Genomic DNA, 6,036 nt, shown 5'->3' on the forward strand with positions numbered 1-6,036 from the left:
TTTCTTAACATTGTATTTCCTAAATGAAATCCTCGGTATTGGAAAGATTTAGTGGGATTATGATAAACTGGTGGTCGTTCAAATAAAGGAAGGATTACAAGGTTTAGGTGACACTGTTGCGCATAAATTCTCTTTATGGGGTTATTTTAAATCATTTCAAGCCTCAATGCAAAGTAGGGAAAGAATTCCTAAGGAGATTGTTGAGAAGTATGAGAAAACCATTTGCTTCATGGTTGACAAGGACCAATGTCACATGGAGGCAATTGAGCCAGGGATTTTCTGGATCATGCCCATGGGGTATAAGGTAGATGCCACCACTCTTAATGCATATGCTCAATACTTGTTGAGTCAGCTAGTGGATGATAAGGAGGAAAGGTTCGATACCTGCAAAGAAAAAGACTTAGACTTACATAAGAAGTTTACCAGACTGACAAGAAAGAGAAAGGTAAGGAAGGAGGTTGAGGAGTTAGAAAAATAGATAGGTATATCCAAGGAGGCTATTCAAAGGGGAAGAGAACAAAACATTCTGAAGGAGGAGGACATGGCTAAGCCCAAAACTAAACCTGTCCCCACTCCTCCAAAGAAGGCCAAGCCAACACAGTCTCAGTTTGCACCTACTTCCCATGTGCAGAAGCCCATTCCTCCACCCAAATCATAATCAACATCATCAATCGTTGGGGTGGAGAAGAAAAAAAAGGAAAAACTCAAAGTGTATGTGTTGTTGCCATTGCTGAGGACATTGAGACAAAATCTTATGAAGCAGCGAAAGAGGTGAAGACTACCACCTATGCTAGAGTTGTGAAGAAACCACGATCTGGTGGAGCTCCACAATCAAAGAAGTCAAGGGTAGAACTTGATTCATCCAGAAAAGGAAGAGAAATCAAGAAACAAAAATATGAGATAGATGAAGCTCGAAAATCTAGTAAGATTGAAGGTACATCTAAAATTGTGCCCCCATTGACTCTACAAGAATTAATTGATGAAATTCTTAAGGATTGAAATCTGAAAAACATACCTACATATTATAAAAAAATTGATGATAAAGATCAGAGGGAAATAGAAGAAGCAATTGTTGAATATATGGATATACAATAAGACATTGATATAAGTTGCATCCATGATTACAAAAAGCCTGTATGACATTTTGGATGAGAGAAGGCATATAACAAGTTTGGAAGATGAAAGAATTAAGGAGTAGTATTAGTAAACCTATCTTCCATCATTTCTAGAGAAGAAGTTATTAGACTATTGAATATTGCAAAGGATAGATTTCTAAGTAAGAAGAGGATGAATAAGGTTATGCTTAGTAAGATAGATGAGGTAACTAAGGAAACTGAAATAATTTTGAGATAGTTTTTGATAGATCAAAGAGTTTATGTGAATTCGAAAGAACCATCTTAGGAAACATTTGTTCTGGAAGTACATCCACTATCCCTGATAAGAAAAAGGATCAAACACCTAAGAAAGCCATTCTAGAAGGACAATCTAATGACCATACCATTACTGATAATGTTGATGGTGCTAATGATACCTCCGATGAAGTTGTACTAAAACCTTTGGTTATAGAAGTTGTGTTTGAGAAAGTAGTTGAGGAGATAATAGATATGGAGAAGGATGAGGATGATGGTGAGAAAGATGGAAAGGATGAGAGTGCAGAAGTTGCAGACAAGGAGAAAGGAGAGGAGAAGGAAAATCAAATTCTGACAACAATGGCAAGAGACACTAAAGCTGATAAAGGGAAACAAGTAGCTACTGAATCAAATGATTTTGGTCATGGGTTGATTGACCTGAGCACCTTATCTCCCATTCAAGCATTAAAATTAACAACTCTCACTCAAGCCAAAGCCAATGAGGACTTGCTTAATTCCCATTCTACTAAGAAAAATTTAATATCATTGGCAGGGGATATGCTAGAGAAAATCATGCCATCTTTCAAACAAGACGCATCTGATCCCTCTGATAAGCTCAAGGGTTTGCTAAATGCAGTTGGTTCTCATTTTCATTATTTGGAGAAGGCCACAAATATTAATTTTTTTACTTGATTCAATACAATGAAGTTAAAACAATTCTTGAAGATGATTGAGGACGATAGAGTCAGTTTCGTTACTACACTGAAAAGTATTCATAATGCAATTGATGAAGGCGGTAACATCTAAAAGTCATGTCTAATTTTTCCCAAAGTCACTATAGACATTGACAAGAAAATAAGGGAATGTGAAGGCAAGATAGTGAGCATATCCCAATCTGCTCCGGCTAGCAATTTTGAACCCCAAGTTTTGAGTGTATTAAATAAGATCAAGAGTTTAAATCAAGAAAAGGAAAGAGTTTTAGGTAGGACGTCAGAAGTGAGGAGTCTTATTACTATATGGATAGAGTCATTAATGAGTAGCATACAAGATGTTGTAGATGCACTAAATTCTAGTAGATAGATAGGGAGAAAAAATGCATGCCTACCTTTTCAGTGGGATGATAAGCATTTTAGAGAGTTTAAAGAAGGCATGGGATAACCATTTGTTGTCCCTTAGAACATTTTTTGCTCACATCTTCAAGTTTTTGTGAGCAAATGTACAGATCTTTGTATATCAATTTGGGTGGATTCTTTGGCATTGCTACCAAAGGGGGAGAGAGCACAGTGAAAAATGGTGTAAATTTTGGGTGAACTCGTAATACTAGTTCCCAATTTTTGTCCAGCTTTGACACTTAGATGAACATTTTGAAAAAAACCTTCACTTTCTGACACCTATAACTTTTAAACCATTAAGAATTTGAAGATGATGTAAACTAGTGATTTGTAACATCTTGTTTGAAGATTATAAATTTATTTTTTTCAATTTTTTTTTAATAAATTTTTAATGATTTTTCCATATCCCTCAAAAAGTAGGTTTTTACAGCAAACAACATTTTTAAGAGTGATGTACATCCTGAAATGCATAACTTTAATTCTATAAATGATAAAAACTTAATTCTTTTGAATTTTGGTTTGTAACATCAATACCCAGAGCATGCAGTTGGTTTGACAATGATATGTTGAATATTTTTCATTTTATTTAATTATTAAGTCCAACTAATTATAATTTAGATATAGGTGTACGTTTGAACACATAACTTGTTCTATATATATGTAGAAATTCAATTTATTTTTATTTTTTTTAGAAAGAAAACGTCAATACCCAGGGCATAGATATTTTTCAGAATTTTTTTGAATTAGTTTACTATTTTTCCCAATGCATTGAACAAAAAAGTTCATGTTCGGTGAAAAACCTACATTCATAAGAAATAAAAAAGAATATTAATGAAATTAAATATCTTAAAAATTATACTATTTGGAAAGCTTATAATAAGGAATAAATACTTAAAAAAACAAAACCTCTAAATGAATTCGTTTGACCTCCCAAAAGTCAATGTAAAATTGGTTTTTTATCAGCATTTGATAAATGCAAAGGAGACTCCATTGCAAGTATGATTTAGAAGTGGAGAGGTTCTATCTAGGAAATTTTGATCTAAGGGCCTTTGATCTAACTCTATTCAAATAGTTACTTCAAATGGGACCTCTTAAAGCTTAAATCATTATATTTTCAAAAAATGTATGATTTCAACGAAAATTGGGATGTACCAAAAAGTGGGAACCATTATTGTGAGTTCACCCTTCTCAGGGGGAGCATGTATATTTTTTCAATCTGAAAGTTTTGGAACCCTGAGTGTATAGTTCATTCAGTTCATTTTTCACAGTGTTGCCATCAACCCCAAAGGGGGAGATTGTTGGTAAGAGACATTGTTTCGGTGAAGATTGGTGCATGAAAGATTCTTAGGGGTTGACATTGATGGCAGCTCAGTTTGAAGATCCCATCCGGTGTACATAGAATTTGTTTGCCGAAAGTCATATTGTTCATAAGGAATAAGTTTGGAAGGTGGAACACAGTATCTAGTAGAGCATGAGATCATGGTGCACATCATGATACTGGTGTTGTAATTTTGGTTGTGGTGATCAAGGCAGTTGATTCAAGGTTTGAGATAGATTATCTTGTGATCCTGATATCCGATGTTGAATTGTGTGCAAGTTTAGAGCGTCAGTATCTAGTAATTCAGTTAGGGAAAAGCTACTTTTGTGTAGTGTGTGCTACAAAATCTTAGGGATGATTTTAGTAATCAATTTCATGTTTGAGGTGATTGGGTTTGTTGGCATTTGCATGAAGATTGCATTAATGATATGTTATGTTGTCATTGATCTCAATTAATTGGTAATGATATTGTTGTAATGATGTTTTGTAACCGGTAGGAAGAATTTGTGGAGTGATCTAGTATTGCTATGTATTGGAGAGCTGAATGGTAAACCCTACCTATTGATTTGATAAACCCTAGCCGATTAAGTTTGGTGAATTGGTTATATTAGTTTATGATCTGATGATGAGTGGTAATGATTATGACATGTATGATTATTGTATGAAGAGAATTTCAAAGTGATTTTGGCCCCTTGATGAAATAGTTTTTGTCTAGGGAATGAGAAAGTATATTGCATGTAATGCAAAGCGCATGATGAGTTACTGAGTTCGATGAAGTAGTGATCAAGGAACGATCAAGGTTTTCTTGATTGATGTGAAGAGATTTCTATGTAATCCAACGGTCATACTTCAACTAACTTGTTTATAATCTCTATGAGAGAATTAGGTTTTTGTTGTGTTATCAACCTAATATATTTGTTTATAAGGTCAATGAGTTATTTAGTTTCAAAGTTGGCAAAGTTTTAGTTGAGTGTGTGGTTGCCAAACTGGATGATGTATCTGCAGTTTGAGTAAAGGAAGATAGGAGCAGGAAAAGGATCTAAACAAGCAAGTGTAGTGCTATTCAAACAGATCAAAAAACTCTTATTATTTTCTAACAATTACAGCAAAATTGAAATCCCCTAACTGGGTAAGCTCTAACAAGCTTGGTGTTATTCAAATCCTCTAACCAGGTGATCCATTAGCTTGGATTTCAAATCCTCTGCCGAGGTTACTCCTTACAAGGTATTGCTTCTAACATGGCATTATAGTCAATTCCTTAACTGGGTGGTCCCTAATAGGATCTATTCTTAACAGGACTTTTGTAAATCTTTAACAGGCTAGGCTCCTAACAGGCCGAACTTCAGAAGAGTTCAGATAGTTATCTTGTGTGTCTTGTCTCACCGTGGTTTTTCCAATTTAGGTTTCCACGTCAAAAATATTGTGTCAAGTGGTGAATGTTTTTGTAGTTATGTTCTTATGGTTGATTTTCTTAACTACTTAATCTACTTTGATAAGCCATGATAACTAGAAGCATTGTGAAATGAAGTTTTACTTATGTAAGTAAAAGAATTTGGATGTTTATGAGTTTGAATTTATTTATTGTTAGTTTATTATAACATTCAACTGGTTTATCTTGAGAGTTTTTATCCTTATAGTGATATTGCATTGATAGTTCTAAGTTTACTTTGAGAGATTGATTTTGAGATTGGTGAAGTTAGTATCAATTTTTCTATCTACAGATTCACCCCCCCCCCCCCCCCCCCCCGCTCTCAGTAGTTGACCGAATTCTTATTCTTTCATCATACCATCAATTGGTATCAAAGCTTATCATGTCCTCTAATGTCTAAGCCTAACAACTTGAGGTGAAGATCTTGCAAATCATGATGAAGAAGGAAGGTCCAAAGTTTAATAGAGAGAATTATAGGATATGGAGTGATAGAATGAAAATTTATATCAAGATTCTTGGAAATCAATATTGGTAACATGTTGTTGTTCAGTATGTTGCACCTAGTGGGACTATGACTGATGATCAGAAGAAAGAGAAACAAGAAAACAATCAAGCATTAGAGGCTATTATCAGTTCTTTGTCTGATGCAGAGTATGCATATGTTCATGGTCTAGAGACTGCATATGATGTATGGAAAAAACTTGAAGATATTTATAGTGGCGATGAACATGTTAAGATTGCTAAAGAAGAGAGTCTGAGAGGAAATTTTGATGACATGCGGATGGCTGAAGGTGAGAATATCCAGCAGTATGGTCAAAGGATAAAAGA

This window comes from Cryptomeria japonica, chromosome 5 (genome assembly GCF_030272615.1).
Source record: "Cryptomeria japonica chromosome 5, Sugi_1.0, whole genome shotgun sequence".
Classification (NCBI taxonomy): Eukaryota; Viridiplantae; Streptophyta; class Pinopsida; order Cupressales; family Cupressaceae; genus Cryptomeria; species Cryptomeria japonica.